We start from the raw sequence: 12,747 nt of genomic DNA, 5'->3' as shown, positions 1-12,747 counted from the left end.
CACAGTGCAGGTGGTGTCGTCAAACCTGTCCTAAAGTGCGCGATTATATGCCAGTGTGCATGCGGTTTAAACAATAGCAAGAAACCTGCAGCGTCAGGTGTGGTTTCAGCACTTGCTGCACCGGATAGCTCAAGCGATTATGAAATATTAGAAACCTTTTCCACAAAAGCGAAATGTTGAGAGGGTCCCTGCATGGGGGCCCAGTATGGGAGGTTGCATAGTGTAATGGTTAGCACTCTGGATTTCAAATCCAGTGATCCGAGATCAAGTGCCGGTGAATCGTACTGTTTGTCTTTAGTTGACTTAGAAAAAGAAAGAAATGGATGCGCAGGCTCTGGTTTTACACATCTAATGTTTGAGGGTCCTACAGCTAGCCTAAAACAACGACTCTGGTGGGACTCGAACCCACAACCTTTGAATCACACATCAGTGTTTGACTAGAAGTCCAACGCGCTTATCCATTGCGCCACAGAGCCTGCTCCGTCCTAGAAACACAACACCGAGGTCCTATTGGAGGAGACTGTGACGCATAGTTCACCCCTAGTCTGGAAGTCGCTTTGGATAGAAGCGTCTGCTAAAATGACTAATGAATAATTAAGAGACAAAACTGCTTGACGCAGAAACTCCAGACCGCGCCCAACTTCCCACTGAGAACGGGTAATAACCATTCGTTTTGACTGCTATGGCTTAATATTGTTTGGTACTGGAAGTTTAATAATAAAGGTTTTGTTGATTGATGAGCTACACATGCGTTAAGTGTCTGATTTATTACTTATACCTTCCGGGAATGTTCTAAAACATAATCGTGAGGTTTAAAAATCTTACACTCTTGAAAAAGTTATTCCAAGAAACCGTATTTCAGGGGTTCCAAATAGTATACAAAGAACCTTTTTAAACAGCAGGCTAAACCACCACAAATAAACGTTGAAATCTCGAAGGATTCATAAGAAACCGTAAAACTCAAAAATAACCCCCAGGGGTTCTAATCTATATAGCCTTCTAATACTGAAAAGCCATGCAAATTGATTAAAAATCACAGGTTTAGTGCATGGCTCCACATTTGAAAGCTAAACTGGGTTTAAATTATAATTTATCGCAGCCATATATGCCACTGAAGGACTTAGGTCTTGACCAAGTACAACACAAACACACAATAAAAATGCCAGGGATGTAAAATAGTCAAATTTATTTAAAACACAATTTCATTTGAATTCTCATAATGCACAAACTATTGCTGTCTGTTAGTTGCAGCGTTTCAGCCAAATACTTCAATTCGATGCATTGCTTCAAGGGTTCAGTCGTGTTTTCTCAGGCATTACACTGTCACATAGTTTAATATAGCAGCAACTCATTTAGAGCAAGAATACATTGTTTCATTTCTCTCTCGTATTCACACACACACACACACACACACACACACACACACACACACACACACACACACACACACACACACACACACACACACACACACACACACACACACACACAGCACTAGACAAGAGGTTCCAAAATTAAACTCAGACATAAAAACGAAACTGTTAGTTTGTTTGTTTATTCTGTTTTATTTATTTATTTAGCCTATGCATATGACACACAATGTAAAAACGAATTAATTTTGTTGAAGAAGAAAATGGGAAATGCATCAAGGTTTCTGTATTTGAAGTCATCCTGCGTAATATTAAAATCTAAACTGTTTTGCTTTGTTTGCTCGTTTTTCCTTACATGTTGTAAACTACATAATTGTAAGGTAGTGTGTTTGCTTGCCTTTGCACTGTAATTGCACTGTATCCATTTTGTATCAAATATAGGCCTATGTACATATATGAATGTTAAATACATTTAAAGACATTTTTTATCATTCTAAGTAAGAACAAAAAAGTTGTGCAAAAAATAAATGTTGTGAAACTGTTGCAGCTATATATACGTGTTATTATTATTTTTTTAATCACATATAACTGTTACAGTTAAGGGCTACCAGCAATTCCATACCTTTGCAATTGTTCTACTTGTGAAAATACTGTTACTTTATCACCTCCTGTCCTGCAAAGTAGAAAGAAGGCCTCACTATATTCCACTATAAAGAAAAGGGAAAAACGATGATACTAAAACAAATAGAGAGAGAGAGAGAGAGAGAGAGAGAGAGAGAGTGAGAGTGAGAGAGAGAAAGATAGTGAGAGAGAGGGAGGGGGGATTCTGTTTAATAGAGGGAGGGAGGGGGGATTCTGTTTAATATAGAGGGGGAAGGGGGTACTGTTTGATATAGAGGGGAAGGGAGGGATTCTGTTTACTGTATTAATATAGAGGGAGGAGGGATACTGTTAGTATTTAAAAAAATTCTTTGTCTGTATATTTGAGTCGGTTTTGCCATGTATGTGCTTTGGCAACACAATTCTTTTTATTGTCATGCCAATAAAGCCAATTTGAATTTGAATTTGAATTTGAGAGAGAGAGAGAGAGAGAGAGAGAGAGAGAGAGAGAGAGAGAGAGAGAGAGAGAGAGAGAGAGAGAGAGATCATATAAAAACAAAATAAATACACAGTTTTATTGCACGGAATGGGCAGTTAAAGGTCGGTTCGGTGGGTTTTGTCAATAGTGTTATGATGCCCTCACTTAGTTGTATTATGTGTATAATTTTCGTCGTCTTTGCACCTTCGCAACCCAGTGTTCCGGGAGCTTTTTGGTGATAAAAATAGGCAATATACACAATACAACATTGTGTTTAGCCCAATAACTTTCGCTTTATTAAAAAGTTATTAAAAAACACTCACCGCCCGAACAGGGACTTGAACCCTGGACCCTCAGATTAAAAGTATGCTGCTCTACCGACTGAGCTATCCGGGCTCAGTACAAAAGAAACACTTTAATACATTAACATGTAATACATTAAAATCCATACCCACTCAATGAATCGTATCCTAACCAATCTGTATCCTAACAAATTGTTTAGGCTACTTGCGTCTGCACCGTATTTGCCGGAAAAAAACGGATTATTGAACTATAAATGCAGACTTTGTCGCTGCAAAAGCAGGAAATGTTTATTTCTGTCACAGTGTGGTGTCAGTACCGCTGTTATTTAAATATAAATATGCAATGCATATATTTTCAAAGAATACTTTTCCTATTATTTGAACGTGTCAAGTGTTCTATGTCGTGCGGTTGGGTAATGATAGTTCAGTTCGCCAGACCTGCCAGCAGTTTCCAATATGAACTAAGAAATAAAAACGTCGCATTTTAAATTCAACCTGGAGAAATGCATGCTGTTGAACGGTTGTCTGCAGATGGGGATAACGCCTCTGAATCCAGCGATCCGAGTTCAAATCTCGGTGGGACCTGACTTTTACTATTTTTTTTTAAACAAGTGAACTACCTGATTTCATGTTTCAATCGGTCATCTGAAATAAAATTCAGTTCCGATGTCTAAGGTCGGAAATGGTTTCATAAAGACTAACGCGTTTTTGAAGGATGTTTGTTTAATTTGCAAAACTTTCCCCACTTCATTTTCGAATGGTGCATTGTAATAGGGGCAGTAGTAATGCCGTTGTCCTTATCCGTTTCATTTCACAGGCCTTTGGCACAGATTCAGTGCCCTGCTGTAGGGCGCCGTGGCTTAGATGGTTAAAGCGCCTGTCTAGTAAACAGGAGATCCTGGGTTGGAATCCTAGCGTTGCCTGTTGTTATTATTTTTCAGTACATGTAACACAAACGTTTAGGCTTAAACAAACACTTTTGTTAAAAGGTAAGATACAAGGAAAATAAAAAGTCAATCCAATTTACGATGAGGATCAAACTGGATGAAACACGGAGGATCTGTTCACAGTGCAGGTGGTGTCGTCACACCTGTCCTAAAGTGTGCGATTATATGCCAGTGTGCATGCGGTTTAAACAATAGCAAGAAACCTGCAGCGTCAGGTGTGGTTTTTTGCACTTGCTGCACCGGATAGCTCAAGCGATTATGAAATATTAGAAACCTTTTCCACAAAAGCGAAATGTTGAGAGGGTCCCTGCATGGTGGCCCAGTATGGGAGGTTGCATCGTGTAATGGTTAGCACTCTGGATTTGGAATCCAGTGATCCGAGATCAAGTGCCGGTGAACCGTACTGTTTGTCTTTAGTTGACTTAGAAAAAGAAAGAAATGGATGCGCAGGCTCTGGTTTAACACATCTAATGTTTGAGGGTCCTACAGCTAGCCTAAAACAACGACTCTGGTGGGACTCGAACCCACAACCTTTGAATCACACCTCAGTGTTTAACTAGAAGTCCAACGCGCTATCCATTGCGCCACAGAGCCTGCGAGGGCCACGACGCGAACAACGTACCCACCAACAAACTGAGCACTGCTGGTTTGGCAGAATTTGAAAAGGGCCTGGGGGCAGTTCCTTTTTCGTTGGTTCAACCTTGACAGCAAAGGCAGCCCTGTAATTAATATTAGATGTCCATGAACTTGGTATATAACTTTTGTTTTGGAATGGGCACGGCGTTGCTTTAAAAAACCTTTAACTGCCCATTCCGTGCAATAAACAGCTGAATAGACAAAACCGGCCGGAACACGGGGTTCCGAAGCTGCACAGAGTATGAACATAATTCACACATTACAACTAAGTGGGAACAACATAACACTATTGAAAAAACCCACCGAACCGACCTTTCATTTCCCATTCCATGCAATAAACAGCTGTATAGACAAAATATAAAAAAGACAAAATATCCTCCTCCCTCCTCCTGTTACATTAGTAAATGTGCTCCCTCTGTGCACAGAATTTTATAGGCCACGGTGTAATTATTAGACGAATTGTCATGCACTCGGCTGTGACATAAGAGCGAGTGTGGAAAAAAAGTGAATTAGCAAGGTGTTCGATGAAGCTTCTGTAAGGTGGCCCAGTGATGAAAGACAAAGGCTTCATACCAGGTGGTTCCCGGTTCAAATCCCAATTCACACTGTGTGTGACCCAGAGCAAATCATTTAATCTCCTTGTGCTCCGTCCTTGAAACATAACACGAGGTCCTATTGGAGGAGACTGTGATACATAGTTCACCCCTAGTCTTTGGAAGTCGCTTTGGATAGAAGCGTCTGCTAAAATGACTAATGAATAATTAAGAGACAAAACTGCTTGACGCCGAAACTGTGTCATTTATATTTTTCGTAGTCTCAGCACCTTCGCAACCCAGTGTTCCGGGAGCTTTTTGGTGATAAAAATGGGCAATATACACAATACAACATTGTGTTTAGCCCAATAACTTTCGCTTTATTAAAAAAGTTATTAAAAAACACTCACCGCCCGAACAGGGACTTGAACCCTGGACCCTCAGATTAAAAGTCTGATGCTCTACCGACTGAGCTATCCGGGCTCAATAGAAACGCAACTGTTTAATACATTAACATGTAATACATTAAAATCCAGCCCCACTCAATGAATCGTATCCTAACCAATTGTTTAGGCTACTTGCATCTGCACCATATTTGCCTGGAAAAAAACGGATTATTGAACTATAAAATGCAGACTTTGTCGCTGCAAAAGCAGGAAATGTTTATTTCTGTCACAGTGTGGTGTCAGTACCGCTGTTATTTAAATATAAATATGCAATGCATATATTTTCAAAGAATACTTTTCCTATTATTTGAACGTGTCAAGTGTTCTATGTCGTGCTGTTGGGTAATGATAGTTCAGTTCGCCAGACCTGCCAGGAGTTTCCAATATGAACTAAGAAATAAAAACGTCGCTTTTTAAATTCAACCTGGAGAAATGCATGCAGTTGAACGGTTGTCTGCAGATGGGGATAACGCCTCTGACTCCAGCGATCCGAGTTCAAATCTCAGTGGGACCTGACTTTTACTATTTTTTTTTAAACAAGTGAACTACCTGATTTCATGTTTCAATCGGTCAGCTGAAATAAAATTCATTTCCGATGTCTAAGGTCGGAAATGGTTTCATAAAGACTAACGCGTTTTTGAAGGATGTTTGTTTAATTTGCAAAACTTTCCCCACTTCATTTTCGAATGGTGCATTGTAATAGGGGCAGTAGTAATGCCGTGGTCCTTATCCGTTTCATTTCACAGCCCTTTGGCACAGATTCAGTGACCTGCTGCAGGGCGCCGTGGCTTAGATGGTTAAAGCGCCTGTCTAGTAAACAGGAGATCCTGGGTTCGAATCCCAGCGGTGCCTGTTTTTATTATTTTTCAGTACATGTAACACAAACGTTTAGGCTTAAACAAACACTTTTGTTAAAAGGTAAGAGACAAGGAAAATAAAAAGTCAATCCAATTTACGATGAGGATGGGATTCGAACCCACGCGTGCAGAGCACAATGGATTAGCAGTCCATCGCCTTAACCACTCGGCCACCTCGTCCCGTCTGAGCTGCTCCACAGTATCAAACTGGATGAAACACGGAGGATCTGTTCACAGTGCAGGTGGTGTCGTCACACCTGTCATAAAGTGTGCGATTATATGCCAGTGTGCATGCGGTTTAAACAATAGCAAGAAACCTGCAGCGTCAGGTGTGGTTTTTTGCACTTGCTGCACCGGATAGCTCAAGCGATTATGAAATATTAGAAACCTTTTCCACAAAAGCGAAATGTTGAGAGGGTCCCTGCATGGTGGCCCAGTATGGGAGGTTGCATCGTGTAATGGTTAGCACTCTGGATTTGGAATCCAGTGATCCGAGATCAAGTGCCGGTGAACCGTACTGTTTGTCTTTAGTTTACTTAGAAAAAGAAAGAAATGGATGCGCAGGCTCTGGTTTAACACATCTAATGTTTGAGGGGTCATACAGCTAGCCTAAAACAACGACTCTGGTGGGACTCGAACCCACAACCTTTGAATCACACCTCAGTGTTTAACTAGAAGTCCAACGCGCTATCCATTGCGCCACAGAGCCTGCGAGGACCAGGACGCGAACAACGTACCCACCAACAAACTGAGCATTGCTGTTTTGGCAGAATTTGAAAAGGGCCTGGGGGCAGTTCCTTTTTCGATGGTTCAACCTTTACAGCAAAGGCAGTCCTGTAATTAATATTAGATGTCCATGAACTTGGTATATAACTTTTGTTTTGGAATGGGCACGGCGTTGCTTTAAAAAACCTTTAACTGCCCATTCCGTGCAATAAACAGCTGAATAGACAAAACCGGCCGGAACACGGGGTTCCGAAGCTGCACAGAGTATGAACATAATTCACACATTACAACTAAGTGGGAACAACATAACACTATTGAAAAAACCCACCGAACAGACCTTTCATTTCCCATTCCATGCAATAAACAGCTGTATAGACAAAATATAAAAAAGACAAAATATCCTCCTCCCTCCTCCTGTTACATTAGTAAATGTGCTCCCTCTGTGCACAGAATATTATAGGCCACGGTGTAATTAGTAGACGAATTGTCATGCACTCGGCTGAGTGACATAAGAGCGAGTGTGGAAAAAATGTGAATTAGCAAGGTGTTCGATGAAGCTTCTGTAAGGTGGCCCAGTGATGAAAGACAAAGGCTTCATACCAGGTGGTTCCCGGTTCAAATCCCAATTCACACTGTGTGTGACCCAGAGCAAATCATTTAATCTCCTTGTGCTCCGTCCTTGAAACATAACACCGAGGTCCTATTGGAGGAGACTGTGATGCATAGTTCACCCCTAGTCTTTGGAAGTCGCTTTGGATAGAAGCGTCTGCTAAAATGACTAATGAATAATTAAGAGACAAAACTGCTTGACGCCGAAACTGTGTAATTTATAATTTTCGTAGTCTTGGCACCTTCGCAACCCAGTGTTCCGGGAGCTTTTTGGTGATAAAAAATAGGCAATATACACAATACAACATTGTGTTTAGCCCATTAACTTTCGCTTTATTAAAAAAGTTATTAAAAAACACTCACCGCCCGAACAGGGACTTGAACCCTGGACCCTCAGATTAAAAGTCTGATGCTCTACCGACTGAGCTATCCGGGCTCAGAAGAAACGCAACTGTTTAATACATTAACATGTAATACATTAAAATCCATCCCCACTCAATGAATCGTATCCTAACCAATTGTTTAGGCTACTTGCGTCTGCACAATATTTGCCTGGAAAAAAACGGATTATTGAACTATAAATGCAGACTTTGTCGCTGCAAAAGCAGGAAATGTTTATTTCTGTCACAGTGTGGTGTCAGTACCGCTGTTATTTAAATATAAATATGCAATGCATATATTTTCAAAGAATACTTTTCCTATTATTTGAACGTGTCAAGTGTTCTATGTCGTGCGGTTGGGTAATGATAGTTCAGTTCGCCAGACCTGCCAGCAGTTTCCAATATGAACTAAGAAATAAAAACGTCGCATTTTAAATTCAACCTGGAGAAATGCATGCTGTTGAACGATTGTCTGCAGATGGGGATAACGCCTCTGAATCCAGCGATCCGAGTTCAAATCTCGGTGGGACCTGACTTTTACTATTTTTTTTTAAACAAGTGAACTACCTGATTTCATGTTTCAATCGGTCAGCTGAAATAAAATTCAGTTCCGATGTCTAAGGTCGGAAATGGTTTCATAAGGACTAACGCGTTTTTGAAGGATGTTTGTTTAATTTGCAAAACTTTCCCCACTTCATTTTCGAATGGTGCATTGTAATAGGGGCAGTAGTAATGCCGTGGTCCTTATCCGTTTCATTTCACAGCCCTTTGGCACAGATTCAGTGCCCTGCTGTAGGGCGCCGTGGCTTAGATGGTTAAAGCGCCTGTCTAGTAAACAGGAGATCCTGGGTTCGAATCCCAGCGGTGCCTGTTGTTATTATTTTTCAGTACATGTAACACAACCGTTTATGCTTAAACAAACACTTTTGTTAAAAGGTAAGAGTCAAGGAAAAGAAAAAGTCAATCCAACTTACGACGAGGATGGGATTCGAACCCACGCGTGCAGAGCACAATGGATTAGCAGTCCATCGCCTTAACCACTCGGCCACCTCGTCCCCCTCGTCCCGTCTGAGCAGCTCCACAGTATCAAACTGGATGAAACACGGAGGATCTGTTCAGAGTGCAGGTGGTGTCGTCAAACCTGTCCTAAAGTGCGCGATTATATGCCAGTGTGCATGCGGTTTAAACAATAGCAAGAAACCTGCAGCGTCAGGTGTGGTTTCAGCACTTGCTGCACCGGATAGCTCAAGCGATTATGAAATATTAGAAACCTTTTCCACAAAAGCGAAATGTTGAGAGGGTCCCTGCATGGGGGCCCAGTATGGGAGGTTGCATAGTGTAATGGTTAGCACTCTGGATTTCAAATCCAGTGATCCGAGATCAAGTGCCGGTGAATCGTACTGTTTGTCTTTAGTTGACTTAGAAAAAGAAAGAAATGGATGCGCAGGCTCTGGTTTTACACATCTAATGTTTGAGGGTCCTACAGCTAGCCTAAAACAACGACTCTGGTGGGACTCGAACCCACAACCTTTGAATCACACCTCAGTGTTTGACTAGAAGTCCAACGCGCTATCCATTGCGCCACAGAGCCTGCTCCCTTCTTGTAACATAACACCGAGGTCCTATTGGAGGAGACTGTGACGCATAGTTCACCCCTAGTCTCTGGAAGTCGCTTTGGATAGAAGCGTCTGCTAAAATGACTAATGAATAATTAAGAGACAAAACTGCTTGACGCAGAAACTCCAGACCGCGCCCAACTTCCCACTGAGAACGGGTAATAACCATTCGTTTTGACTGCTATGGCTTAATATTGTTTGGTACTGGAAGTTTAATAATAAAGGTTTTGTTGATTGATGAGCTACACATGCGTTAAGTGTCTGATTTATTACTTATACCTTCCGGGAATGTTCTAAAACATAATCGTGAGGTTTAAAAATCTTACACTCTTGAAAAAGTTATTCCAAGAAACCGTATTTCAGGGGTTCCAAATAGTATACAAAGAACCTTTTTAAACAGCAGGCTAAACCACCACAAATAAACGTTGAAATCTCGAAGGATTAATAAGAAACCGTAAAACTCAAAAATAACCCCCAGGGGTTCTAATCTATATAGCCTTCTAATACTGAAAAGCCATGCAAATTGATTAAAAATCACAGGTTTAGTGCATGGCTCCACATTTGAAAGCTAAACTGGGTTTAAATTATAATTTATCGTAGCCATATATGCCACTGAAGGACTTAGGTCTTGACCAAGTACAACACAAACACACAATAAAAATGCCAGGGATGTAAATTAGTCAGATTTATTTAAAACACAATTTCGTTTCAATTCTCATATTGCACAAACTATTGCTGTGTGTTAGTTGCAGCGTTTCAGCCAAATACTTCAATTCGATGCATTGCTTCAAGGGTTCAGTCGTGTTTTCTCAGGCATTACACTGTCACATAGTTTAATATAGCAGCAACTCATTTAGAGCAAGAATACATTGTTTCATTTCTCTCTCGTATTCACACACACACACACACACACACACACACACACACACACACACACACACACACACACACACACACACACACACACACACACACACACACACACACACACACACACACACACACACACACACACACACACACAGCACTAGACAAGACAGGAGGTTCCAAAATTAAACTCAGACATAAAAACGAAACTGTTAGTTTGTTTGTTTATTCTGTTTTATTTATTTATTTAGACTATGCATATGACACACAATGTAAAAACGAATTAATTTTTTTGAAGAAGAAAATGGGAAATGCATCAAGGTTTCTGTATTTGAAGTCATCCTGCGTAATATTAAAATCTAAACTGTTTTGCTTTGTTTGCTCGTTTTTCCTTACATGTTGTAAACTACATAATTGTAAGGTAGTGTGTTTGCTTGCCTTTGCACTGTAATTGCACTGTATCCATTTTGTATCAAATATAGGCCTATGTACATATATGAATGTTAAATACATTTAAAGACATTTTTTTTATCATTCTAAGTAAGAACAAAAAAGTTGTGCAAAAAATAAATGTTGTGAAACTGTTGCAGCTATATATACGTGTTATTATTATTTTTTTAATCACATATAACTGTTACAGTTAAGGCCTACCAGCAATTCCAGACCTTTGCAATTGTTCTACTTGTGAAAATACTGTTACTTTATCACCTCCTGCCCTGCAAAGTAGAAAGAAGGCCTCACTATATTCCACTATAAAGAAAAGGGAAAAACGATGTTAATCAATATGGTTCTGCTAAAATACTAAAACAAATATATATATAGAGAGAGAGAGAGAGAGAGAGAGAGAGAGAGAGAGAGAGAGAGATAGTGAGTGAGTGAGAGAGAGAGAGAGAGAGAGAGATAGTGAGAGAGAGGGAGGGGGGATTCTGTTTAATAGAGGGAGGGAGGGGGGATTCTGTTTAATATAGAGGGGGGAAGGGGGTACTGTTTGATATAGAGGGGAAGGGAGGGATTCTGTTTACTGTATTAATATAGAGGGAGGAGGGATACTGTTAGTATTTAAAAAAAATCTTTGCCTGTATATTTGAGTCGGTTATGCCATGTATGTGCTTTGGCAACACAATTCTTTTTATTGTCATGCCAATAAAACCAATTTGAATTTGAATTTGAATTTGAGAGAGAGAGAGAGAGAGAGAGAGAGAGAGAGAGAGAGAGATCATATAAAAACAAAATAAATACACAGTTTTATTGCACGGAATGGGCAGTTAAAGGTCGGTTCGGTGGGTTTTGTCAATAGTGTTATGATGCCCTCACTTATTTGTATTATGTGTATAATTTTCGTCGTCTTTGCACCTTCGCAACCCAGTGTTCCGGGAGCTTTTTGGTGATAAAAATAGGCAATATACACAATGCAACATTGTGTTTAGCCCAATAACTTTCGCTTTATTAAAAAGTTATTAAAAAACACTCACCGCCCGAACAGGGACTTGAACCCTGGACCCTCAGATTAAAAGTCTGATGCTCTACCGACTGAGCTACCCGGGCTCAGTACAAAAGAAACACTTTAATACATTAACATGTAATACATTAAAATCCAACCCACTCAATGAATCGTATCCTAACCAATCTGTATCCTAACCAATTGTTTAGGCTACTTGCGTCTGCACCGTATTTGCCGGAAAAAAACGGATTATTGAACTATAAATGCAGACTTTGTCGCTGCAAAAGCAGGAAATGTTTATTTCTGTCACAGTGTGGTGTCAGTACCGCTGTTATTTAAATATAAATATGCAATGCATATATTTTCAAAGAATACTTTTCCTATTATTTGAACGTGTCAAGTGTTCTATGTCGTGCGGTTGGGTAATGATAGTTCAGTTCGCCAGACCTGCCAGCAGTTTCCAATATGAACTAAGAAATAAAAACGTCGCATTTTAAATTCAACCTGGAGAAATGCATGCTGTTGAACGGTTGTCTGCAGATGGGGATAACGCCTTGCGGTCCAGGGGTCGTCAGCGGGGGCAATTGACAGCTGACAACCCATCCACCTCGCTGGTCTTCACCGCGGTTCCATGGTGTAATGGTTAGCACTCTGGACTCTGAATCCAGCGATCCGAGTTCAAATCTCGGTGGGACCTGACTTTTACTAATTTTTTTTTAACAAGTGAACTACCTGATTTCATGTTTCAATCGGTCAGCTGAAATAAATTGCAGTTCCGATGTCTAAGGTCGGAAATGGTTTCATAAATACTAACGCGTTTTTGAAGGATGTTTGTTTAATTTGCAAAACTTTCCCCCACTTCATTTTCGAATGGTGCATTGTAATAGGGGCAGTAGTAAAGCCGTGGTCCTTATCCGTTTCATTTCACAGGCCTTTGGC

The 12,747-nt window shown here is 40.4% G+C and overlaps 12 non-coding genes across 12 annotated transcripts; 3 read left to right on the top strand and 9 right to left on the bottom strand.

Annotated features, from left to right (window-relative positions):
• Window positions 1-384: 384 nt before the first annotated feature.
• trnar-ucu (transfer RNA arginine (anticodon UCU)) lies at window positions 385-476 on the bottom strand. Its single transcript is given in 2 exon segments — window positions 385-420; window positions 439-476. It is a non-coding gene; the product is annotated as a tRNA-Arg (tRNA).
• Window positions 477-4,200: 3,724 nt separating this feature from the next.
• On the bottom strand, window positions 4,201-4,291 carry trnar-ucu (transfer RNA arginine (anticodon UCU)). Its single transcript is given in 2 exon segments — window positions 4,201-4,236; window positions 4,255-4,291. It is a non-coding gene; the product is annotated as a tRNA-Arg (tRNA).
• Window positions 4,292-5,276: 985 nt separating this feature from the next.
• Window positions 5,277-5,349, bottom strand: trnak-uuu (transfer RNA lysine (anticodon UUU)). The gene has a single exon. It is a non-coding gene; the product is annotated as a tRNA-Lys (tRNA).
• A 741-nt stretch (window positions 5,350-6,090) lies between these two features.
• On the top strand, window positions 6,091-6,164 carry trnat-agu (transfer RNA threonine (anticodon AGU)). The gene has a single exon. It is a non-coding gene; the product is annotated as a tRNA-Thr (tRNA).
• A 103-nt stretch (window positions 6,165-6,267) lies between these two features.
• Window positions 6,268-6,349, bottom strand: trnas-gcu (transfer RNA serine (anticodon GCU)). Its single transcript has one exon. It is a non-coding gene; the product is annotated as a tRNA-Ser (tRNA).
• A 438-nt stretch (window positions 6,350-6,787) lies between these two features.
• trnar-ucu (transfer RNA arginine (anticodon UCU)) lies at window positions 6,788-6,878 on the bottom strand. Its single transcript is given in 2 exon segments — window positions 6,788-6,823; window positions 6,842-6,878. It is a non-coding gene; the product is annotated as a tRNA-Arg (tRNA).
• Window positions 6,879-7,867: 989 nt separating this feature from the next.
• On the bottom strand, window positions 7,868-7,940 carry trnak-uuu (transfer RNA lysine (anticodon UUU)). Its single transcript has one exon. It is a non-coding gene; the product is annotated as a tRNA-Lys (tRNA).
• Window positions 7,941-8,680: 740 nt separating this feature from the next.
• Window positions 8,681-8,754, top strand: trnat-agu (transfer RNA threonine (anticodon AGU)). The gene has a single exon. It is a non-coding gene; the product is annotated as a tRNA-Thr (tRNA).
• A 103-nt stretch (window positions 8,755-8,857) lies between these two features.
• Window positions 8,858-8,939, bottom strand: trnas-gcu (transfer RNA serine (anticodon GCU)). Its single transcript has one exon. It is a non-coding gene; the product is annotated as a tRNA-Ser (tRNA).
• A 445-nt stretch (window positions 8,940-9,384) lies between these two features.
• On the bottom strand, window positions 9,385-9,475 carry trnar-ucu (transfer RNA arginine (anticodon UCU)). The gene is given in 2 exon segments: window positions 9,385-9,420; window positions 9,439-9,475. It is a non-coding gene; the product is annotated as a tRNA-Arg (tRNA).
• Window positions 9,476-11,839: 2,364 nt separating this feature from the next.
• Window positions 11,840-11,912, bottom strand: trnak-uuu (transfer RNA lysine (anticodon UUU)). Its single transcript has one exon. It is a non-coding gene; the product is annotated as a tRNA-Lys (tRNA).
• A 521-nt stretch (window positions 11,913-12,433) lies between these two features.
• Window positions 12,434-12,505, top strand: trnaq-cug (transfer RNA glutamine (anticodon CUG)). Its single transcript has one exon. It is a non-coding gene; the product is annotated as a tRNA-Gln (tRNA).
• The last annotated feature ends 242 nt before the right edge of the window (window positions 12,506-12,747 follow it).

This window comes from Acipenser ruthenus, chromosome 11 (genome assembly GCF_902713425.1).
Source record: "Acipenser ruthenus chromosome 11, fAciRut3.2 maternal haplotype, whole genome shotgun sequence".
Taxonomy (NCBI): domain Eukaryota; kingdom Metazoa; phylum Chordata; class Actinopteri; order Acipenseriformes; family Acipenseridae; genus Acipenser; species Acipenser ruthenus.
Note: the sequence above shows the minus strand (reverse complement) of the source record. Positions and strands in the feature narration are given on the sequence as shown.